Below are 25,857 nucleotides of genomic sequence, written 5' to 3'. Positions count from 1 at the left end.
CACACAACAAAGATAACAAGCATTGGTTAGGATGTGGAGAAAGGGAACACTTTGCAAACTGTTGGTGAGAATGTGAATTAGTACAACTGGGGTTGGTGTTGTGTCACAGTGGGTTAAGCCACCACCTGACATCCCACATCAGAACACTAGTTCAAATCCCATTTGCTCTACTTCCAATCCAGTTCCATGGTAATTCTCCTACGAAAAAAAGCAGCAGGGGATGGTCCAAGTACTCAAGCCCCTGTCATTTATTTGAGAGGCCTGGATGGAGCTCTTGGCTCCTGGTTTCAGCCTGGCCCAGCACTATTTTTGCCATTTGGAGAGTGAATTTTCTCCCTGTCTCCCCCTTCTCTGTCACTCTGCCTTTCAAATAAATAAAATAAGTATTAAAATATTAAAAAGTAGTACAATAATTTATGAAAACAGTATCGAAGTTCATTAAAAAGCCAAAAATAGAACTACTATATGCTCCAGAAATCCCATGGAATCCAAGGGAAATGAAATTCATGTGTCATTGAGAGCTGCACTCGCATTTATTGTAACACTATTCACACTAGCCAAGAAATGTAAGACAACCTCAGTGTCCATCCACTGATGAACAGATAAAGAAAATGCATTAGTCATAAAAAGGATGAAATCTTGTCATTTGTAACAACATGGATGGAACTGGATGTCATTATGTTAAGTGAAATAAGCCAAGTACAGAAAGACAAATGTCACATGTTCTCCTAAGTATGTGGAGTATGAAACATATAGTTGCTCTTATATGAGTTAAAAGTGTAACTGTATTATCAAAAGCTTGGGAAGGAAGTGGAGAGGGGAGGGAGGGTTGGGGAAAGTTGATTGATGGTCACTAGCTTATAGCTAGATAGCAGTAAGAAGTTCCGGGTGGCTCCTGGCTTCAGATCAGTGCAGTGCGCCGGCCATAGTGGCCATCTGGGGGGTGAACCAACGGAAAAGGAAGACCTTTCTCTCTGTCTCTCTCTCTCTCTCACTGTCCACTATGCCTGTCAAAAAGAAGAAAGAAAGAAAGAAAGAAAGAAAGAAAGAAAGAAAGAAAGAAAGAAAGAAAGAAAGGAAGGAAGGAAGGAAGGAAGGAAGGAAGGAAGGAAGGAAGGAAGGAAGGAAGGAAGGAAGGAAGGAAGGAAGGAAGGAAGAAAGAAAGAGAAAAGAAAAGAGAAAAGAGAAAAGAGAAGAGAAGAGAAGAGAAGAGAAGAGAAGAGAAGAGAAGAGAAAAGAAGAGAAGTGAAGTTCTGGGGTTCTTTTGCACAGTTGGGTGAAGATAGACAATGTTCATTTTGTGTTTATTTCTCTGTTAAAAAGAACTAGAAGAGGGGCCAGTGTTGTGGTGTGTGGATTAAATTGTTGACCGAGACACCCGCAACCCTTATTAGAATGCCAGTTCTGGCCGGCACCGCGGCTCACTAGGCTAATCCTCCGCCTTGTGGCGCCAGCACACGGGGGTTCTAGTCCCGGTCGGGGCACCGGATTCTGTCCCGGTTGCCCCTCTTCCAGGCCAGCTCTCGGCTGTGGCCAGGGAGTACAGTGGAGGATGGCCCAAGTGTTTGGGCGCTGCACCCCATGGGAGACCAGGATAAGCACCTGGCTCCTGCCATCGGATCAGCGCGGTGAGCTGGCCACAGCGCTCCGACCACGGCAGCCATTGGAGGGTGAACCAACGGCAAAAAGGAAGACCTTTCTCTCTGTCTCTCTCTCTCTCTCTCTCACTGTCCACTCTGCCTGTCAAAAAAATTAAAAAAATAAAAGAATGCCAGTTCTAGTTACAGCTACTTTGTTTCTGATCCAGCTCCCTGCCAGTGCACCTGGGACCAGCCCTGGCCATTATAGCCATTTGGGGAGTGAACCAGCAGATGGAGGATCTCTCTCTCTCAATCTCAATCTCTCTCTCTTGTGGGGAGCAACTCGGACTAGACTAAGTTACTCGAATTAAGACTTACTCTATGTGGCCGGCGCCACGGCTCACTAGGCTAACCCTCCGCCTAGCGGCGCCGGCACACCGGGTTCTAGTCCTGGTTGGGGCGCCGGATTCTGTCCCGGTTGCCCCTCTTCCAGGCCAGCCCTCTGCTGTGGCCAGGGAGTGCAGTGGAGGATGGCCCAGGTGCTTGGGCCCTGCACCCCATGGGAGACCAGGAAAAGCACCTGGCTCCTGGCTCCTGCCATTGGATCAGCGCGGTGCGCCGGCCACAGCGCGCCGGCCGCGGCGGCCATTGGAGGGTGAACCAATGGCAAAGGAAGACCTTTCTCTCTATCTCTCTCTCTCACTGTCCACTCTGCCTGTCAAAAAAAAAAAAATTAAAAAAAAAAAAGACTTACTCTATGCATCTGCTCTCCCACAATATGGCGCTGGGAGAGGAGTAAACAGCTTCTACGCAGCTGCCTCTCGCCAACTTGAGTGATGACCTGCAGGAGCTGATTCTGCTCCTGATTGGAGGAGAGCAGCGTACTCAGCGTGTGGGTAGCAGAGCTGGGATTGGTGGAAGAGGACTATAAAGGAGGAGAGAGACTCCATGCACCAGGAACATCTAAGGGGAACATCCGGATAACATCTGAGCAGCCCCCGAGAGAGCCGGCCGGCAGTGTGCCGCTCCCCTGCGGAAGTGGGGAAAGTGGCAGGGGGGCCCGCCCCTCCACGGAGGTGGAGGGACAGCAGCCAACCCAGGAAGAACCAGCAACAAACCTGGGAAGGGCCGAGCAGACAAAAGAACAGCGCAGGGTCCTGTGTCGTTCCTCCAGGAAGAGGGGGAGCGACACTCTCCCTCCCTCCCTCCCTCCTTCCCTCCCTCCCTCCCTCCGTCTCTCTCTTTCTCTCCCCCCTCCCTCTGTCAGTCTACCTTTCATATAGTTTAAAAAAAAACCCTATAATATAGGAGCCAGTGCTGTGGCATAGCAGGTAAAGCCACTGTGTGCAGCTCCCACATCCCATATGGATGCTGGTTAGGGTACCAGCTGCTCCACTTCCAATCCAGCTCCCAGCTGATGTGCCTGGGGAGGCAGCAGAAGATGGCCAAGTGCTTGAGTCCATGCACTCATGTGGGAGACCCAGATGAAGCCTCTGGCTCCTGGCTTCAGCCTGGCCCAGCTGTGGCTGGTGCAGGTATTTGGGAAGTTAACCAGTGGATGTAAGATTTCTCTCTCTCTCTCTCTCTCTGCCTCTCCTTTCTTAAAATAAAGGTAAGATTTTTGAATATTTGCACTATAAGGAAATGCTAAATGCTTGAAAGGATAAACATGTTTAGCCAAAAACATATACAATTTTTATATGTGTGTTGAATTATTTAAAATTAAAAAGTTTTAAGCAGGAAAAAGAATCCTAAACTTATCATCTAAATTAATTCACTCAAGTACAGGTGAGGCTTCTGGGTATAATGAATTAAGTACAAGATTTGGTGTACAATTATTCCCTTCATTTGTGAACCTGTGAAACTAAAGAGGCAAGTTCTCTGCTCCAAATACTTTCAACATAAAATTCAACATAAAATGGTAAGATAGGCTTAGAATAACAGTTATAGACATTTGAGTTAAAAATGGGTAGAATGAGAGATAAACAGGAGTCACCAGTCCAAAACAGTCTTGATTTCCAGCTAAGCAAACTCCAGAGTTTGCGTATCTTGACTCTGCCCTCTGATTCATCCTCCTTTGCAAACATTTGTTTGCACTTGAGATGATTTAGCAGCCTGCTTCATGACAGTAGATTTTAGGAGTCTGATGGTCTTTGATTTTGTATTCTCTATTCAGTCCAAGCTGGAAGCATTTTTGCTAATCTAATTTTCTCAAGAATTTAGTGGGCCTTTCATTAATTTCATGGGGAATCACATCATCAGATTAAAAACTTCATCCACAGATCTTTCTGAGATAACAACCTGATTTACCTTTGCTGTGACTTCTGAGATGGTCAGAGGTAAGTGTCCCTAAGGGTTCCCTGGATTGCTTGGAAAGATTTGTGCAGGGCATCCTGAGTTCTCTCTCTAGTCCACGCTGTCTCAATTTTTCTGTCTGGTCATATTCCCGTAAACTTTAGCCTCTCTTGCCATGTGGATAGGATAAGAGTTGTCAAGTTCCCCCAGTAGGATTCATTTTTGCTTAACAACTCTCTACTAACTTTTTACTATGAGCATCAAGGATAAACAGGCAGAACCTTCCACAACTTTGTTGGAAATATCCTTAGCTGTAAAGTTTTTCATTTCCAAGTTCTGACTTCAGTATAAATGAAAGACACAATGTAGCTAAACTTTTTGGCCCCACTTAACAATGTTCCTCCTTCCTCCAGTTTCAAATAACATTCCTCACTTCCTCCTCAGCCCTCACTGGCAGCATTCTTAAAGTCTCTGTGAACAATCTATTCACAGTGATTTGGGCTGTCTCTAAGGCAAATTAGCGTTTCATTGTAGTGCTCCTCCCTTTCCTTCTGAGCCTCCACCTGCAATATATATAATGTCAATCTTGCTAATGCCTGTCTCTTTTAGGCAGCAGGGGTTTCTATCATGCTCCTCAAAATTCTTCTAGCTTTCCTCCACTGCATAATCCAAAAGCTGCTGTCCTATTGTAGTTATTTTTCTTTTCTTTTTTTTAACTTTTATTTAATGAATATAAATTTCCAAAGTACAGCTTATGGATTACAATGGCTTCCCCCCCCATAACTTCCATCCCACCTGCATCCCTCCCCTTTCCCTCTCCCTCCCCCCTTCCATTCACATCAAGATTCATTTTCAATTCTCTTTATATACAGATCAGTTTAGCATACATTAAGTAAAGATTTCAACAGTTTGCACCCACATAGAAACACAAAGTGAAAAATACTGTTGGAGTACTAGTTATAGCATTAAATCACAATGTACAGCACATTAAGGACAGAGATCCTACATGAGGAGTAAGTGCACAGTGACTCCTGTTGTTGACTTAACAAATTGACACTCTTGTTTATGGCATCAGTAATCACCCTAGGCTCTTGTCATGAGTTGCCAAGGCCATGGAAGCCTTTTGAGTTCACCAACTCTGATCATATTTAGACAAGGTCATAGTCAAAATGGAAGTTCTCTCCTCCCTTCAGAGAAAGGTACATTCTTCTTTGATGACCTGTTCTTGTCACTGGAATCTCACTTGCGGTGATCTTTCATTTAGTTGTTTTTTTTTTTTTTTCCAGAGGCTTTTCATGCCTGTAATACTCTCATGGGCTTTTCAGCCAGATCCGCATGCCTTAAGGGCTGATTCTGAGGCCAGAGTGCTATTTAGGACATCTGCCATTCTATGAGTCTGCTGTGTATCTCACTTCCCATGTTGGATCATTCTCTCCCTTTTTTATTCTATCAGATAGTATTTGCAGACACTTGTTTATGTGCTCCCTTTGGCTCTTAGTCCTATCATTATGATCAATTATGAACAGAAATTGATCACTGGGACTAGTGAGATGGCATTGGTACATGCCACCTTGATGGGATTGAATTGGAATCCCCTGGTATGTTTCTAACTCTACCGTTTGGGGAAATTCAGCTTGAGTATGTCTCGAATTGCACATCTCTTCCCTCTCTTATTCCCACTCTTATATTTAACAGTGATCACTTTTCAGTTAAGTTTCAACACTTGAGAATAACTGTGTATTGATTACAGTATTCAACCAAAAGTATTAAGTAGAACAAACAAAAAATACTAAGAGGGATAACAAATTAAGTTATTCATCAACAGTCAGGGCAAGGGCTGACCAAGTCACTGTTTCTCATAGTATTCATTTCACTTTAACAGGTTTCCTTTTTGATGCTCAGTTAGTTGTCACCGATTGGGAGATCATATGGTATTTGTCCCTTTGGGACTGGCTTATTTCACTCAGCATAATGCTTTCCAAATTCTTAACAGTGATCACTTTTCAGTTAAAATTTAAACACCTAAGAATAATTGTGTGTTAATTACAGAGTTCAACCAATAGTACTAGAACAAAACAAAATACTAAAATGGATAAAGTATTACATTGTACATCAACCGTCAGGACAAGAGCTGATCAAGTCACTGTTTCTCATAGTGTCCATTTCATTTCAACAAGTTTCCCCTTGGGTGCTCAGTTAGTTGTCGCCAATCAGGGAGAACATATGATATTTGTCCATTTGGGATTGGCTTAATTCACTCAGCATGATGTTTTCCAAATTCCTCCATCTTGTTGCAAATGACTGGGTTTCATTGTTTTTGACTGCTGTATAGTATTCTATAGAGTACATGTCCCATAATTTCTTATCCATTCTACTGTTGATGGGCATTTGGGTTGGTTCCAGGTCTTCGCTATTGTGAATTGACCTGCAATAAACATTAATGTGCAGACTGCTTTTTTGTTTGCCAATTTAATTTCCTTTGGGTAAATTCCAAGGAGTGGGATGGCTGGGTTGAATGGTAGCGTTATATTCAGGTTTCTGAGGAATCTCCAGACTGACTTCCATAGTGGCTTAACCAGTTTGCATTCCCACCAACAGTGGGTTAGTGTCCCTTTTTCCCCACATCCTCGCCAGCATCTGTTATTGGTAGATTTCTGAATGTGAGCCATTCTAACTGGGGTGAGGTGAAACCTCGTTGTGGTTTTGATTTGCATTTCCCTGATTGTTAGTGATCTTGAACAAGTTTTCATGTGCCTGTTGGCCCTTTGGATTTCCTCTTTTTTTTTTTTTTTTTTTTGACAGGCAGAGTGGACAGTGAGAGAGAGAGACAGAGAGAAAGGTCTTCCTTTTGCCGTTGGTTCACCCTCCAATGGCCGCCGCGGCCGGCGCGCTGCGGCCGGCGCACCGCGCTGATCCGATGGCAGGAGCCAGGAGCCAGGTGCTTTTCCTGGTCTCCCATGGGGTGCAGGGCCCAAGCACCTGGGCCATCCTCCACTGCACTCCCTGGCCACAGCAGAGGGCTGGCCTGGAAGAGGGGCAACCGGGACAGAATCCGGCGCCCCGACTGGGACCAGAACCCGGGTGCCGGCGCCGCTAGGCGGAGGACTAGCCTAGTGAGCCGCGGCGCTGGCCATGGATTTCCTCTTTGGAAAAATGTCTATTGAGGTCCTTGGCCCATCTCTTAAGTGGGTTGTTTGTTTTGATGTTGTGGAGTTTCTTGATTTCTTTGTAGATTCTGGTTATCAACCCTTTATCTGTTGCATAGTTTCCAAATATTTTTTTCCCATTCTGTTGGTTGCCTCTTCCCTTTCCTGACTGTTTCTTTTGCAGTACAGAAACTTCTCAATTTGATGCAATCCCAAATGTTAATTTTGGTTTTGACTGCCTGTGCTTCTGGGGTATTTTCCAAGAAGTCTTTGCCAGTACCTATATCTTGCAGGGTTTTTCCAATGCTCTCTAGTAATTTGATGGTGTCGGGTCGTAGATTTAAGTCTTTAATCCATGTTGAGTGAATTTTTGTGTAAGGTGAAAGGTAGGGGTCTTGCTTCATGATTCTGCACGTGGAAATCCAATTTTCCCAGCACCATTTATTGAATAGACTGTCCTTACTCCAGGGATTGGTTTTGGATTCTTGATCAAATATGAGTTGGCTGTAGATGTTTGGATTGATTTCTGGTGTTTCAATTCTGTTCCATTGGTCTATCCATCTGTTTCTGTACCAGTACCATGCTGTTTTGATAACAACTGCCCTGTAGTATGTCCTGAAATCTGGTATTGTGATGCCTCTGGCTTTGTTTTTGTTGTACAAGATTGCTTTAGCTATTCGAGGTCTCCTGTGTCTCCATATGAATTTCAGCATCATTTTTTCCAGATCTGAGAAGAAGGTCTTCGGTATCTTGATTGGTATCGCATTGAATCTGTAAAGTGCTTTTGGGAGAATGGACATTTTGATGATATTGATTCTTCCAATCCATGAGCATGGAAGATTTTTCCATTTTTTGGTGTCGTCTTCTATTTCTTTCTTTAAAATTTTGTAATTCTCATCGTAGAGATCTTTGACATCATTGGTTAAGTTGATTCCAAGGTATTTGATTGTTTTTGTAGCTATTGTGAATGGGATTGATCTTAGAAGTTCTTCCTCAGCCATGGCATTGCCTGTGTATACAAAGGCTGTTGATTTTTGTGCATTGATTTTATACCCTGCTACTTTGCCAAACTCTTCTATGAGTTCCAATAGTCTCTTAGTAGAGTTCTTTGGGTCCCCTAAATAAAGAATCATGTCATCTGCAAAGAGGGATAGTTTGAGTTCTTCCTTCCCAATTCGTATCCCTTTAATTTCTTTTTCTTGCCTAATAGCTCTGGCTAGAACTTCCAGAACTATACTGAATAGCAGTGGTGAGAGTGGGCATTCCTGTCTAGTACCAGATCACAGTGGAAATGCTTCCAACCTTTCCCCATTCAATATGATGTTGGCTGTGGGTTTTTCATAAATTGCTTTGATTGTATTGAGGAATGTTCTTTCCATACCCAGTTTGCTGAGAGTTTCAATCATGAAAGGGTGTTGTATTTTATCAAATGCTTTCTCTGCATCTATTGAGATAATCATGTGGTTTTTCTTCTGCAGTCTGTTAATGTGGTGTGTCACATTGATTGATTTGCAAATGTTGAACCATCCCTGCATACCAGGGATAAATCCCACTTGGTCTGGTGGATGATGTTTCTGATGTGTTGTTGCATTCTATTGGCCAGAATTTTCTTGAGGATTTTTGCATCTATGTTCATCAGGGATATTGGTCTGTAATTCTCTTTCAGTGCTGCATCTTTTTCTGGCTTAGGAATTAAGGTGATACTGGCTTCATAGAAAGAATTTGGGAGGATTCCCTCTTTTTTGATTGTTCTGAATCGTTTGAGAAGAATTGGAGTCAGTTCTTCTTTAAATGTCTGGTAGAATTCAGCAGTGAATCCATCTGGTCCTGGGCTTTTCTTTGTTGGGAGGGCCTTTATTACTGTTTCAATTTCTGCCTCAGTTATGGGTCTATTTAGGTTTTCGATGTCTTCCTGGTTCAATTTAGGTAGGTAGCATGTGTCCAGGAATCTATCCATTTCTGATAGGTTTCCCTGTTTGCTGGTATACAAGTCTTTGTAGTAATTTCTGATGATTCTTTTTATTTCTGTGGTGTCTGTTGTTACATTTCCTTTTTCATATCTGATTTTATTGATTTGGGTCTTCTCTCTTCTTTTTTTTAGTTAGTTGGGCCAATGGGGTGTCAATTTTGCTTATTTTTTCAAAAAACCAGCTCCTCGTTTGGCTGATTTTTTTTGTAATTTTTTTGGATTCAATCCTGTTGATTTCTTCTCTGATTTTAATTATTTCTCTTCTCCTACTAGATTTGGGTCTGGTTTGCTGCAGATTTTCTAGATCCTTGAGGTGAATTGAAAGCTCATCTATTTGGTGCCTTTCCAATTTCTTGATGTAGGCACCTATTGATATAAACTTTCCTCTTAACGATGCTTTTGCTGCGTCCCATAAGTTTTGGTATGTTGTGCTGTTATCCTCATTTACTTCCAGAAAATTTTTGATTTCTCTTTTAATTTCTTCTATGACCCATTGTTCATTCAGGAGCATGTTGTTCAATCTCCATGCGTTTGCATATGCTCTAGGGATTCCTAGTTGCTAATTTCTAAATTCATTCCTTTATGGTCTGAGATGCTGCATGGTATGATTCTAATTCTTTTGAATTTGCTGAGACTTGCTTAATGGCCTAGTATGTGGTCAATCCTAGAGAAGGTTCCATGTACTGCTGAGAAGAATGTAAATGCTTTCTGTGTAGGATGAAAAGTTGTGTAGATATCTGTTAGATCCGTTTGGGCTATAGTTCATTTAAATCTACTGTCTCCTTGTTGATCTTCTGTCTTGTTGATCTGTCTATTTCTGAGAGTGGGGTATTGGTGTCCCCCAGTACTATTGTATTGGGGTCTAAGTCTCCCTTTAAGTCCCTTAACAAATCTTTTAAATAAATCAGTGCCCTGTAATTAGGTGCATATACATTGATAATCGTTATATCTTCCTGTTGAATTGATCCCTTAATCATTATATAGTGCCCCTCTTTGTCTCTCCTAACAGTTTTTGTGGTAAAGTTTATGTTGTCCGATATTAAGATGGCTATGCCCACTCTTTTTTCATTTCTGTTGGCATGGTATATCTTTTTCCAGCCTTTCACTTTCAGTCTGAATGGATCTTTGTTGGAAAGATGTGTTTCTTGTAAGCAGCAAATAGATGGCTTTTGTTCCTTTACCCAATCAGCCAATTGGTGTCATTTTCACAAGAGAGATTTTCTATCTTGTCTATTAAGGATTTCTGTAGTTAGAGAATTTGTTTTTGAGAATTTCTTAATGTTCTTATCAATTTTTTGAGATCTGCTTCTTGCATTTCTTCTATCTCATCATCTTCATAATCTTGAATTGGGGTGTCTATTTCATTTGGGGGCGTCATAGTGTCTTCCTTGTTCTTGTTATCTTGGCTTTTGCGTTTCTTTGTCATACTGGAGATATTCTTTGGTTTTTCTCGTTATACTGTGACTCTAGATTAAGAGGACTGTCTGCTTTTGATGGATCCTTCGAGGCTGTGATGGGTATGGCCAGAGAGCTCTGGTTCTACAGGGTTAAGGGTGTGCCAAAGGTGATTCACCCTGATTGTTCTCTTGCTGGATCTCGCTCTCTCTCTCTCTCTCTCTCTCTCTTTTTTTTTTTTTTTTGACTCAGTTGGGAAGTAATTCCACACAGCTGAGTGGAACTGAGAGTAGTTGATGTATGAAATCTGGCCCCTGTGGGTATTCGTTTGCTTACCAGAGTCAGGTTTTTCTGCTTGGCTAATGAGGGGCACCTGCTTTACATATGCAAAATGGCACGCACTGCTTTACTTAAGTAAAATGGCGCCTACCCTTTGTCCTGCTCAGCTTTGTAAGGTGAGTGGAGAGAGAGGCTAAATGTCCGTGCCGGTTCCCCTTATTTATTCGATTTTTTTCTCTCCTCCAGACAGCCTGGTGAACTTTCCCCAATGGGGTTTCAGGCCTCGTTCTCTGCAGGCTCTTTCTGCCTTTCCCTGCCAATGTCTCGGGTTACCAAGAGTTTTTTTGTCTCACCTCCCCTTCCAGCGCTGGCACGCAGACTCTGCAGCTCTGGCGGGTCCGGCGGGTCCAGCTGCTCAGCTTCCACGCGGTGGGCGACCTTGCTCTCCCCATAGGTTATCCGAGTCACAGCCACTAGATCCAGGAGAGTTTCCTCTGCAATTTTTCCCTGATCCTTTTCCTGAGGCTACCGTAACTGCACTTTTATTAAACTATCTTTTCCCGGACTATCAGTGCGCACCATCACTATTCCGCCATCTTGGCTCCGCCCCCTGTAGTTATTTTTCAGCAGCATCCCACTAGCAGGTATCAAACTATGAATTAGTTTTCAATGGATGCATAACAAATTACCACAAATTTAGCAGCTTAAAACCATCCCCATTTATTAGCGCACAGTTGTTTAAGTGAAAAGTGTGGGCGCAGTGCAGCTGGGTTCTCTCTTCATTGTATTGCAAGTTGTGGCTGAAATCCAATTGGCAGCTAGGATGAGTTCTTATCGGGAGGCTCTGGGGGAAACTCATTTCAACTCCTATTTTTGTTTTTAAAATTCGTTTTAACTTAATTTTTAAATTCTATTTCCATGTTATTTGAAAGGCAGAGACATCTTTGATCCACTGGTTCACTTCCCAAATGCCTGCAACTGCCAATCATGGGTCAGGCCAAAGCTGGGAGTGCTAAACTCTACTGACGCATGAATGGCAGGAATCCCATTACCTGAGCCATCACTGCTGCTTCCCAGTGTCCATGTTAGCAGGAAGCTGTTGGTTTCAGGTACTTCAAAGTGAGACATGTTTTTTTTTTGTTTGTTTTGTTTTGTTTTTTTGGACAGGCAGAGTTAGACAGTGAGAGAGAGAGAGAGAGAGAGAGAGAGAGACAGATAGACAGACAGACAGAAAGGTCTTCCTTCCTTTGCTTCACCCCCCAAATGGCCATTACGGCTAGCGCACTGCGCCGATCCAAAGCCAGGAGGAGCCAGGTGCTTCCTCCTGGTCTCCCATGCGGGTGCAGGGCCCAAGCACTTGGGCCATCCTCCACTGCCCTCCCAGGCCACAGCAGAGAGCTGGACTGGAAGAGGAGCAACCGGGACAGAATCTGGCGCTCCAACCGGAACTAGAACCCTGGGTGCTGGCACTGCAGGCAGAGGATTAGCCTAGTGAGCCCCAGCGCCGGCAGAGACATGGGCTCTTAATCACTAGGCAAAATACCTGCTTCTTTTAATTTATTTTTTAGAACTTACCCATAGTCAAAATTACCCAAACACTTCTCTTTTATTTACTCTGTTTTCCTTTTAGCTGTCCCAGGGCATAAGATGTGGAGCTTCCATCTGGGCAGATCTTTCTGGTCTTCCAACACCCAAGACACAGCAGGGGGACCAGTGGAGTTGATTGATACCAGCCTAACAATAACTTAGAAAACTACAAGCCATTCTTTGGTTTTATTTCTTTTAGTTCCAGCATAACTGCAATTGTAAAAGAAGAAGGTAAAATTCCTCTGGGCCTTAATGAATGTTTCCTGTCTCTCTTTCCACTAATTGAAACACTGTACTTCTATTTTCTACACTCTCCAATGAGCAGAGGAGATCTCATGTGCTGAGTAGGACCTGGGGAGGAAATGGCAGTTAAGATGCCAAATCTCTGAAAAGGCCATCTGTCTTGGCGTTATTCCATCACCAAAGAGGAGAAAGCAGGCAACAGTTACTTATGTGTGATTCAGATTCTGACTGATTCGCAGAAGTTCAGAACTGTAAAGCATCTAGTGCTGGCTTTGCACACTGGCGACCTCTAGGGTGAAATTAGGCCTGTGGATGAGTTTTGTTTGGACAGCACAGTGTTTCCTTTTTAACTTTTTGAATCTGAAGGCTTTTAAGTAGAACATGCATAGTTCAGTTTTTGACACAGTATGCACCACTCCCTAGTTTCTTTTGTAAAAGAAATTTTTATTAACCATAATTGTACATGTATATGGTCTAGTGTGATGTCTCAATATATGTCTACAATTTATTCTGGTAAAAACAAGGTAATCAATACTTCTTGTTCTTTTTATTTTGAAGATTTATTTATTTATTTATATATTTATTTATTTATTTGACAGAGTGAGAAGTAGAGAGACAGAGACAGAGAAAGAGATCTACCATCCATTGGTTGACTCCCCGAATAGCGGCAACAGCCAGGGCTGTGTCAGGCTGAAGCCTGGAACTCAGAACTCCATCCAAGTCTCCCACAAGAATGGCAGGGGCACAAACACTTGGACCACCTTCTGCTGTTTTCCCAGGCCATTAGCAGGAAGCTGGACTGGAAGTGGAGCAGCCAGGACATGGACTGGTGCCTATGTGGGATGCCAACATCCCGGGCTGCTGCTTTACCTGTTATGCCACAATACATGTATTGAAATATCCATCTCTTTCTCTTTTGTGTATCTGCTCTGCTAGTGAATTTTGTACTATTGTGTGTTTTCATGATGATTGCTATGATCGTGTTACTTTTAATGTAGGACTGCCTTCAGAATTTCTTGTAAAGCTGGTCTGTTGGAGAACTCAGTTTTTTCATGTCTTGGAAACACTTTATTTCTCCTTCTTTTTTTTAAAGATTTATTTATTTGCAAATCAGAGTTACACAGAGAGAGAAGGAGAGGCAGAGAGAGAGAGAGAGAGAGAGAGAGAGTCTTCCATCTACTGGTTCACACTCTAAATGGCCGCAATGGCTGGAGCTGGACTGATCCAAAGTCAGGAGCCAGGAGCTTCTTCTGGGTCTCCCACATGGGTGCAGGGGCCCAAGGACTTGGGCCATCTTCTACTGCTTTCCCAGACCAGCCCAGATCTGGCCATTGAAGCCATCTGGAGATTGAACCAGCAGATGGAAGATATCTCTCCCTCTCTCTTTCTCTCTCTGTAACTCTGCCTTTCAAATAAATAAATAAATCTGGAAAATTTTCTAAAAAAAAAAAAAAGAATTTCATTCTTTTTTTATAGCTGAATAATATTCCATTGTGTATATATACCACATTTTCTTTTTTTTTCTTAACTTTTATTTAATGAATATAAGTTTCCAAAGTACGAATAATGGATTACTATGGCTTCCCCCCCATACCGTCCCTCCCACCCACAACCCTCCCCTTTCCCACTCCCTCTCCCCTTCCATTCACATCAAGATTCATTTTCGATTATCTTAATATACAGAAGATCAGCTTAGTATACATTAAGTAAGGATTTCAACAGTTTGCTCCCACACAGAAACATAAAGTGAAAAATAATGGATGATTTTTTTTTAATGATGATGAAATCAGATCAGACCTATTGTCATGTTTAATCCCAGTGAGAGTCAAGTTGGGAGTTGATAGTTTCTTTTCTTTTTTTTTTTTTTCCAGAGGATCAGTTTAGTATGCATTAAGTAAAGATTTCAACAGTTTGCACCCCCATAGAAACACAAAGTGAAATATATTGTTTGAGTACTCGTTATAGCATTAAATCTCAATGCACAGCACATTAAGGACAGAGATCCTACATGAGGAGTAAGTGCACAGTGACTCCTGTTGTTGACTTTACCAATTGACACTCCTGTCTATGGCATCAGCAATCCCCCTATGCTCCAGTCATGAGTTTCCAAGGCTATGGAAGCCCCTTGAGTTCTCCGACTCTTATCTTGTTTAGACAAGGTCATAGTCAAAGTGGAGGTTCTCTCCTCCCTTCAGAGAAAGGTACCTCCTTCTTTGAAGACCTGTTCTTTCCACTGAGATCTCACTCACAGAGATCTTTTGCCAGAGTGTCTTGGCTTTCCATGCCTGAAATACTCTCATGGGCTTTTCAGCCAGATCCGAATGCCTTTAGGGCTGATTCTGAGGCCAGAGTGCTATTTAGGACATCTGCCATTCTAGGAGTCTGCTGAGTATCTCACTTCCCATGTTGGATCACTCTCCCCTTTATTTATTCTATCGGTTAGTGTTAGCAGGTACTAGACTTGCTTATGTGCTCCCTTTGACTCTTAGTCCTTTCATTATGATCAATTGTGAACTGAAATTGATCACTTGGACTAGTGAGATGGCATTGGTACATGCCACCTTGATGGGATTAAATTGGAGTCCCCTGGTATGTTTCTAACTCTACCATTTGGGGCAAGTCAACTTGAGCATGTCCCAAATTATATATCTCTTCCCTCTCTTATTCCTACTCTTATGTTTAACAGGGATCACATTTCAGTTAAATTTCAACACTTAAGAATAACTGTGTATTAATTACAGAATTAAACCAGTCATATTAAGTAGAACAGACAAAAAAACTACTAAGAGGGATAATGTATTAAGTTGTTCATTAACAGTCAGGGCTATGCTGATCAAGTCACCGTTTCCCATAGTGTCCATTCCACTTCAACAGGTTTCCTTTTTGGTGTTCAGTCAGTTGTCACCGATCAGGGAAAACATATGGTATTTGTCCCTTTGGGACTGGCTTATTTCACTCAGCATAATGTGTTCCAGATTCCTCCATTTTGTTGCAAATGACTGGATTTCGTTGTTTCTTACTGCGGTATAGTATTCTAAAGAGTACATATCCCATAATTTCTTTATCCAGTCTACCGTTGATGGGCATTTAGGTTGGTTCCAGGTCTTAGCTATTGTGAATTGAGCTGCAATAAACATTAGGGTGCAGACCGCTTTTTTGTTTGCCAATTTAAATTCCTTTGGGTAAATTCCAAGGAGTGGGATGGCTGGGTCGAACGGTAGGGTTATCTTCAGGTTTCTGAGGGATCTCCAGACTGACTTCCATAGTGGCTTGACCAGTTTGCATTCCCACCAACATTGGGTTAGTGTCCCTTTTTCCCCACATCCTCGCCAGCATCTGTTATTGGTAGATTTCTGAATGTGAGCCATTCTAACCGGGGTGAGGTGGAACCTCATTGTGGTTTTGATTTGCATTTCCCTGATTGCTAATGACCTTGAACATTTTTTCATGTGCCTGTTGGCCATTTGGATTTCCTCTTTTGTAAAATGTCTATTGAGGTCCTTGGCCCATCTCTTAATTGGGTTGTTGGTTTTGTTTTTGTGGAGTTTCTTGATCTCTTTGTAGATTCTGGTTATTAACCCTTTATCTGTTGCATAGTTTGCAAATATTTTTTCCCATTCTGACGGTTGTCTCTTCACTCTCCTGACTGTTTCTTTTGCAGTACAGAAACTTCTCAATTTGATGCAATCCCAATAGTTAATTTTGGCTTTGACTGCCTGTGCCTCCCGGGTCTTTTCCAGAAACTCTTTGCCTGTGCCAATATCTTGAAGGGTTTCTCTAATGTTCTCTAGTAACTTGATGGTGTCAGGTCGTAGATTTAGGTCTTTAATCCATGTTGAGTGGATTTTTGTGTAAGGTGTAAGGTAGGGGTCTTGCTTCATGATTCTGCACGTGGAAATCCAATTTTCCCAGCACCATTTATTGAATAGACTGTCCTTGCTCCAGGAATTAGTTTTAGATCCTTGATCAAATATAAGTTGGCTGTAGATGTTTGGGTTGATTTCTGGTATTTCAATTCTGTTCCATTGGTCTATCCATCTGTTTCTGTACCAGTACCATGCTGTTTTGATTACAACTGCCCTGTAGTATGTCCTGAAATCTGGTATTGTGATGCCTCCGGCTTTGTTTTTGTTGTACAAGATTGCTTTAGCTATTCGAGGTCTCTTGTGCCTCCATATAAATTTCAGCACCAATTTTTCCAGATCTGAGAAGAAGGTCTTTGGTATCTTGATTGGTATCGCATTGAATCTGTAAAATGCTTTTGGGAGAATGGACATTTTGATGATATTGATTCTTCCAATCCATGAGCATGGAAGATTTTTCCATTTCTTGGTATCCTCTTCTATTTCTTTCTTTAAGGTTTTGTAATTTTCATCGTAGAGATCTTTAACGTCCTTGGTTAAGTTGATTCCAAGGTATTTGATTGTTTTTGTAGCTATTGTGAATGGGATTGATCTTAGAAGTTCTTCCTCAGCCATGGCATTGTCTATGTATACAAAGGCTGTTGATTTTTGTGCATTGATTTTATACCCTGCTACTTTGCCAAACTCTTCTATGAGTTCCAATAGTCTCTTAGTAGAGTTCTTTGGGTCCCCTAAATAAAGAATCATGTCATCTGCAAAGAGGGATAGTTTGAGTTCTTCCTTCCCAATTTGTATCCCTTTAATTTCTTTTTCTTGCCTAATAGCTCTGGCTAGAACCTCCAGAACTATATTGAATAGCAGTGGTGAGAGTGGACATCCCTGTGTGGTCCCAGATCTCAGTGGAAATGTTTCCAACTTTTCCCCATTCAATAGGATGTTGGCCGTGGGTTTTTCATAGATTGCTTTGATTGTATTGAGGAATGTTCCTTCCAAACCCAGTTTGCTTAGAGTTTTCATCATGAACGGGTGTTGTATTTTATCAAATGCTTTCTCGGCATCTATTGAGATAATCATGTGGTTTTTCTTCTGCAGTCTGTTAATGTGGTGTATCACATTGATTGTCTTGCGCACATTAAACCATCCCTGCATACCAGGGATAAATCCCACTTGGTCTGGGTGGATGATCTTTCTGATGTGTTGTTGCATTCTATTGGCGAGAATTTTATTGAGGATTTTTGCATCTATGTTCATCAGGGATATTGGTCTGTAATTCTCTTTCAGTGCTGCATCTTTTTCCGGCTTAGGAATTAAGGTGATGCTGGCTTCATAGAAAGAATTTGGGAGGACTCCCTCTTCTTCGATTGTTCTGAATAGTTTGAGAAGAATTGGAGTTAGTTCTTCTTTAAACGTCTGGTAGAATTCAGCAGTGAATCCATCTGGTCCTGGGCTTTTCTTTGTTGGGAGGGCCTTTATTACTGTTTCAATTTCTGTCTCAGTTATGGGTCTGTTTAGGTTTTCGATGTCTTCCTGGTTCAATTTAGGTAGGTTGCATGTGTCCAGGAATCTATCCATTTCTGATAGGTTTCCCTGTTTGCTGGCATACAAGTCCTTGTAGTAATTTCTGATGATTCTTTTTATTTCTGTGGTGTCTGTTGTTACATTTGCTTTTTCATCTCTGATTTTATTGATTTGGGTCTTTTCTCTTCTTTTTTTAGTTAGTTGGGCCAATGGGGTGTCAATTTTGTTTATTTTTTCAAAAAACCAGCTCCTCGTTTGGCTTATTTTTTGGAATGTTTTTCTTGATTCAATCCTGTTGATTTCTTCTCTGATTTTAATTATTTCTCTTCTCCTACTAGATTTGGGTCTGGTTTGCTGTAGGTTTTCTAGATCCTTGAGGTGAATAGAAAGCTCATCTATTTGGTGCCTTTCCAATTTCTTGATGTAGGCACCTATTGATATAAACTTCCCTCTTAACACTGCTTTTGCTGCGTCCCATAAGTTTTGGTATGTTGTGCTGTTATCCTCATTTACTTCCAGAAAGTTTTTGATTTCTCTTTTGATTTCTTCTATGACCCATTGTTCATTCAGGAGCATGTTGTTCAATCTCCATGTGTTTGCATATGCTCTAGGGATTCCTGAGTTGTTCATTTCCAACTTCATTCCTTTATGGTCTGAGAAGCTGCATGGTATGATTCTAATTCTTTTGAATTTGCTGAGACTTGCTTTATGGCCTAGTATGTGGTCAATCCTAGAGAAGGTTCCATGTACTGCTGAGAAGAATGTAAAATCTTTAGCTGTAGGCTTGAAAGTTCTGTATATATCTGTTAGATCCATTTGGGCTATAGTGTCGTTTAAATCTACTGTCTCCTTGTTGATCTTCTGTCCTATTGATCTGTCTATTTCTGAGAGTGGAGTATTGAAGTCCCCCAGTACTATTGTATTGGGGTCTAAGTCTCCCTTTAAGTCCGTTAACAAATCTTTTAGATAAACCGGTGCCCTGTAGTTAGGTGCATATACATTGATAATTGTTATATCTTCCTGTTGAATTGATCCCTTAATCATTATGTAGTGTCCCTCTTTGTCTCTCTTAATGGTTTTTGTGGTAAAGTTTATGGTGTCTGATATTAAGATGGCTACGCCTGCTCTTTTTTCATTTCTGTTGGTATGGTATATCTTTTTCCAGCCTTTCACTTTCAGTCTGTATGGATCTTTGTTGGAAAGATGTGTTTCTTGTAAGCAGCAAATAGATGGGTTTTGTTCCTTAACCCAATCAGCCAAACGGTGTCTTTTAACTGGACAGTTCAGGCCATTCACGTTCAATGTGACTAATGATAAGTGGTAACTTTGCCCTGCCATTTGCCAAAGATAAGTTCTAATATATGCTTTGAATTCCCTGTGATCTTTTGCTGTGAGCTTTCCTTCCTTGGTTTCCTTCCTTTACCTTCTTTCATATTGATGACCGTGTTTCTTTGTTTCTGTGTGTAACACATCTTTAAGCATCTTTTGCAGGGCTGGACGAGTGGCAACAAATTCTTTCAATTTCTGTTTGTTATGAAAAGTCTTTATTTCACCTTCATTCACAAATGATAGCTTTGCAGGATATAATATTCTGGGCTGGCAGTTGTTCTCTCTTAGTACCTGGGCTATATCTCGCCATTCCCTCCTAGCTTGTAGAGTTTCTGATGAGAAGTCAGCTGTGAGTCTGATTGGAGATCCTCTGAGAGTAATCTGACGTTTCTCTCTTGCACATTTTAGGATCTTTTCTTTATGTTTCACTGTGGAGAGTTTAATTACAACGTGTCGTGGTGAGGATCTCTTTTGGTCGTGTTTATTAGGGGTTCTGTGAGCTTCCTGTACTAGGATTTCTCTGTCCTTCTCCAAACCTGGGAAATTTTCTGCTAATATCTCACTAAAAAGGCCTTCTAATCCTTTCTCCCTCTCCATGCCTTCAGGAACTCCTAGAACCCGAATGTTGGGTTTTTTAATAGTATCCTGAAGATTCCCGACAATATGTTTTAGATTTCTAATTTCCTCGTCTTTTCTTTGGTCTGACTGTATCCTTTCCTGTTCTCTGTCTTCTAAGTCCGATATTCTCTCTTCTGCTTCACCCATTCTGTTCGTAAGGCTCTCTATTGTGTTTTTCATTTGGTCTATTGAATTCTTCACTTCAGTCACTATCCCAGTTTCCTGTTGTACTAGTTGTTTCGTTTCATTTTGATTCCTCCTTAATATTTCATTTTCACGAGAGAGATTTTCTATCTTGTCCATTAAGGATTTCTGTAGTTCAAGAATTTGTTTTTGAGAACTTCTTAATGTTCTTATCAGTTTTTTGAGATCTGCTTCTTGCATTTCTTCTATGTCATCATCCTCATAATCTTGAATTGGGGTGTCTTTTTCATTTGAGGGCTTCATGGTGACTTCCTTGTTTTTATTACCTTGGTTTTTGCGTTTGTTATTTGTCATATTGGAGATATTTGGTTTCTTCACTGTGGTGCTTTTTCTTGTTATACTATGACTCTAGATTAAGTGGACTATCTGTTTTTGATGGAGCCTTAGGGCTTGAGATGGGTGTGGCCTGAGAGCTCTGTTTGGTGTGCCAAAGGTGACACTCCCAGGTTAGGCGTGGTAAACCTCTCTCTCTCTCTCTCTCTCTCTTTTTTTTTGATTCAAAAGGGAAGTTATTCTGCACAGCTGAACGAAGTTGGAGGTAGTTAGCAGGCAAATGATATACCCACAGGAGCCAGAGATCAGAAGCTCTTTCCCAAGGACCACACAGGGAAGCTGTTCGGCCCTCAGAGTGGGCTCAGATTCTCCTTCAGTCTCCCACTGGGTTGCCAAAGTTACGGAATTGTAGCGTCTCTGGAGAGTGCTCACGTGAATTCCGTGAGTTCTCTCCCCCACCGTCTCTTTTTTCACAGTCTCAGTTCAGTAGCACCACAAGTTTACTAGGTCCTAATCTCCTGTTAATTCGCCCCGCCCAGAGTCAGGTTTTTCTGCTAGGCTCAGGGCCGGTGCAGACCTGAGGTTGCTCTGCTTATGACGTATGTCCAAGATGGCGCCTGCTCTTTGTCTTGCTCGCCCTTGAGAGGTGAGCGGAGAGAGAGAAACCCGTGTCCGTACCAGTCACCTTTTTTTTTCCCTCTCTCTCTCTTCCAGTTAGCTTGGTGAAGTCCCCCCCCCGGGGGTCGTTCCCTCTAGTCTCCTCTCTCCGCTTGCCTGCCGGTGTCTCGGGTTATTGAGGTTCGGCTCACCTCGCATTCCAGCGCTGGTGTGTTGAGTCTGCCGCTGGTGTCCCGAACTGTGGGCTCCCACGCTCTCCACGCAGGTCTGCTCCCCTTCCAGCGCCGATGTATGGACTCGGAGCCCTGGACGTCCCAAGTCTCCCCGCTGTTGCACTCCCCTTCGAGCACTTGCGCGCAGACCCTGCAGCTTGCGCAGCTCAGTCCCGCGGCTCGGCCCTGCGGCTCGGCTTTCGCGCGCGGTGGGCGACCTTGTTCTCCCAGTACGTCCTCCGATTCACGCCCACTGGATCCAGAAGAGTTTCGTCTGCAATATTTTCCTGGTTCTTTTTTCTGAGGCTACCGTAACTCCCCTTTTATTAAACTAAATTTTCCCGGACTATCGGTGCGCGCCCTCACTATTCCGCCATCTTGCGAAGAAGGGCATATACCACATTTTCTTAATCCATTTATCTGACTAGCAACACCTCGGTTGATTCCAATTTTTGGCTATTGTGAACAGTGCTGCTATAAACATGGTGGTGCAGGTATCTTTTTGATACACTGTTTTCAAGTCTTTTGGATATATATCCAGCAGTGGGATAGATGGCATGTCTAGTTCTAGTTTTTTTTTTCTTCTTTATGAAATCTGTATACTGGTTTCCACAGTGGCTGCACTAATTTACACTGCCACCAACAGTGTAAAGTGTTCCCCTTTGACCACATCCTCTCCAGCATTTGCTACTCCCTATGTTTTGGATTTTAGCCATTCTGACAGAGATGAAGTGATATCTCATTGTGGTTTTGACTGGTGTTTCCCTGATGGCTAGTGATGTTCAGCATTTTTTTCATATACTTGTTAGCCATTCCTTCTTCTTTTTTATTTATTTATTTATTATTATTTATTTATTTATTTGAAAGGCAGAGTTACAGAAAAGCAGAGGCAGAGAGAGAGAGAGAGAGAGAGAGAGAGAGAATGTCTTCCATCCACTGGTTCACTCCCCAGATGGCCACAACAGCCAGAGCTGCGCCAATCCAGCGCCAGAAGCCAGTAGCTTCTTCCAGGTCTCCCACAGGGGTGGAGGGGTCCAAGGACTTGGCCCATCTTCTACTGCTTTCCCAGCTCATAGCAGAGAGCTGGATCAGAAGTGGGTCAGCCAGGACTCGAACGAGCACCCATTTGGGATGAAGACAGTATGGGCAGCAGCTTTACCTGCTATGCCACTGTGCAGGCCCTGGAAATTCCCTCTTTTGAGAACTGTCTATTGTGGTCCTTCGTCTATTTCTTAACTGAACTTGTTACTTATTTGTTGTTCAGTTAATTTTAAATTGCTGGGTGTTAATTTTTTGTCAGATGATAAGTAACTTGCAAATATTTTCCCATTCTGTTGGATGTCTCTCCACTCTATTATTGATCAATTCCTTTGAAGATTTCAAGTTTGATATAATCCTATATGTTTAGTTTTGCTTTTGTTACCTGTTCTTTTAGTGTCTTGTTCAAGTTGTCCCCTACACCAATGTGTTGGAGTGTTTCCTATGTTTTCCTACAGCAATTTCACAGTATCAGGTCTTAAATTTAGGTCCTTGTTCCATCTTGAGTTGATTTTTGTACACAGTGAGAGGCATGGATCTAATTTCATTCATATATATATATATATATATACACACACACACACCCTGTTTTGCTAGCACTGTTTGTTGAAGAGATAATCTTTATTCCTCTGTAAGGTCTGAGCATTTTTGTCAAAAATCAGGTGGCTGTATTTTTGTGGATTAATTTCTAGGCTCTCTATTCTGTCCCATTAATCTATGTATTTTTTTCCATGCTGTTTTAATTACTATAACTTTTCAGTATGTTCTGAAGTCAGGTATTATGGTTCCTCCAGCTTGATTTTTCTTGCTCAGGATCACTTTGGTTATTCAGGGTTTTTTTGTGATTTCATATGAATTTTAGGATTGCTTTTTCTAATTCTGTAAAGGATGTTATTGGTATTTTAATAGGGATTACATTGAATCTGTGAATTATTTTAGGTAATATTGAAATTTTAATGATATTGATTCTTCCAATCCATGAGCAAGGAATATATTTCCATTTTCTCATGTCGTAGAGATCTTCAACTGCTTTTGTCAAATTTATTCCTAAATATTTGATTTTTGTGGCTATTGTGAATGAGATTTCTTTTTCTGTGAGTTCATCATTAGCATACAAGAAAACTACTGGTTTTTGTGTGTTTATTTTATAACCTGCAACTTTACAAAATTGGTTTACTAATCTGAACAATGTTTTGGTGGAGTGTTTAGGTTTTTTCATGTACAACATCATGTCATCTGCAAACATGGATAATTTGACTTCCTATTTCAATTTTGATTCCTTTTATTTCTTTTTCCTTGTTAATTGCTCTTGCTAAAACTTCTAGTACTATATTTAATAAGAGTGGTGAAAGTAGACATCCTTGTCTTGCTCCAGATCTGAGGGGAAATGCTTTCAGTTTTTCCCCACTCAGTGTGATACTGCCTGTTGGTTTGTGATATAGAACCTTTATAATTTTGAGGAATGTTCCTTCTATACCTAATTTTGTAGTTTTTTTTTTAAATCAAGAAGGAGTGTTGAGTCTTATGAAATGCTTTCTCTGCATCTATTGCTATGATCATATGGTTTTTGTTCTTCATCCTATTGATTTGAGTTATGACACTTATTGATTTTCTTTCTTTTTTTAAAAATTTATTTGACAGAGTTAGACAGTGAGAGAGAGAGACAGAGAAAGGTCTTCCTTCCTTTGCTTCACCCCCCAAATAGCCACTACTGCCAGCACACTGCACCGATCCAAAGCCAGGAGCCAGGTGCTTCCTCCTGGTCTCCCATGCGGGTGCAGGGGCCCAAGCACTTGGGCCATCCTCCACTGCCTTCCCGAGCCACAGCAGAGAGCTGGACTGAAAGAGGAGCAACCAGGACTAGAACTTGGTGCCCATATGGGATGCTGGCGCCGCAGGTGGAAGATTAACCAAGTGAGCCATGGCGCTGGCCCCATTTATTAATTTTCTAATGTTGAACCACCCTTGAATTTCTGGGATAAATCCCACTTGATTGTAATGTATTTTTTTAAGATTTATTTATTTATTTGAAAGGAAGAGTTACAGAGAGGCAGAGGCAGAGAGCGAAGTCTTCCATCCGGTTGGTCAACAGCCAGAGCTGCACTGATCCGAAGCCAGGAGCCAGGAGCTTCCTCCAGGTCTCCCACTTGGGTGCAGGGGCTCAAGCACTTGGGCCATCTTGTACTGCTTGTACATCTTGTACAGCCATAGCAGAGAGCTGGATTGGAAGTAGAGCAGCTGGGTCTCGAACTGGTTCCCACATGGGATGCCAGCACTGCAAGCAGCGGCTCTACCTGCTATGTCACAGAGTCAGCCTCAATTCACGATTTCTTGATGTGGTTTTGGATTCAATTTGCTAGTATTTTGTTGAGAATCTTTGCATCTATGTTCATTAAGGATATAGATCTGTAGTTTTCTTTTTGCGTCACGTTTTTGTTTGGTTTTGATATCAATATAATGTTAGCTTCATTAAAAGAGTTTTGAAGAGTTTCATTTTGTTTAATATTTTGGAATAGTTTGAAAGTTATTAGAGTTACTTCCACTTTGAATGTTTTGTAGAATTCAGTAATAAAGCAATCAGGTCCTTGTCTTTCACTTTTGACGATTTGAATATAATACAAACTGGAGAGCGTCTGTTAAGAACCCTTGTATTCCTTTGGAGACACCTTGCTTATTCATGTTTCCTACACATTTCATGTGTAGGTTATATTGGGAATTGTGCACTGGTAGGTGTGGGCCTGGTGCCATGGAATGCAGATAGAGTCTTCAAAAGTGCCCTGGGCAAACAGTCCCAGTCCCAGAGATGCAGGACTATCAGGGCACCTTACCCAGACCTCACAGCTTGATCACAGGTTATGTTGGTGAATGCGCACAAGTAGGTGCAAGCCTGGATCAGTGAGGGTGCAGATAAGACCTTCCTCACGTCCCATGGATGAGCCCGGGTGCCCCTGAGAGTTATAGAACAAACAGCCATAGACTTGAAGAATTCAGTGGAGTCCTTAACCAGGTCCCTTGGAACAAACTCAGATGACTCTGTGTAATATAGCTCCCAAATTCAGTCTCAGAGCCGCAGGACTCAGCTGATACCTTACCCAGGTCCCACATTGTGAATGCATATTATACTGAGGATTATGTACTAACAGGTACAGCTTGGAGCAGAGAAATGCATACTGAACCTTTCCCACGCCCTGTAGGAGAGCACAGGTGTCCCTGGGACTTATAGAACCAACAGTCTTGGTCCCTGAGATATACAATGCAGTGGTGTATTTACCCAGGTCTTAGGGGTAGAGTGCCAGTTGTTCTGGAGATTGTGCACTGGCAGCTTCCAGCCTGAAGCCAAGGAATAGACAGAGTTCACCAATTCCCTCAGCCAAGTGTGTTACTCCAGGGATTGTAGCACTGGCAGCCACAGTCCCAGTGCTGTACTACACAGAAGGTACTGCCCCAATTCTCACATGGCTTGCAATAGTGATGCTCAGGCTCCCTGGGATAAGAGATGCAGAAGGAGACTTCCTCAAGTCTGGTTCTTTGGGCTTGTATATTGGCTTCTGCTGGTTCTGAGCCCCCAAAAGCAGAGGGATTAGACAGAGTGAGCGAGTGTGGTTCTAGGGCCTGTGCCCAGCAATCCTGAAGCTGGTGGTTGCAGATGGGTCTGCTCCCTGTCCTATAAAGCACCTTGGCTCCTGCTCT

At 42.1% G+C, this 25,857-nt stretch overlaps 1 long non-coding RNA gene across 1 annotated transcript; it reads left to right on the top strand.

The window, feature by feature from the left end:
* The first annotated feature begins 10,718 nt into the window (after window positions 1-10,718).
* LOC149119623 (uncharacterized) lies at window positions 10,719-13,489 on the top strand. Its single transcript, XR_016228080.1, has 3 exons — window positions 10,719-10,840; window positions 12,295-12,482; window positions 13,094-13,489. It is a non-coding gene; the product is annotated as an uncharacterized LOC149119623 (long non-coding RNA).
* The last annotated feature ends 12,368 nt before the right edge of the window (window positions 13,490-25,857 follow it).

The sequence above is a fragment of the Oryctolagus cuniculus genome, chromosome X (genome assembly GCF_051225735.1).
Source record: "Oryctolagus cuniculus isolate XC-2025 breed Fujian yellow rabbit chromosome X, ASM5122573v1, whole genome shotgun sequence".
NCBI lineage: Eukaryota > Metazoa > Chordata > Mammalia > Lagomorpha > Leporidae > Oryctolagus > Oryctolagus cuniculus.
This window is presented reverse-complemented; position numbering and strand designations above follow the sequence as displayed.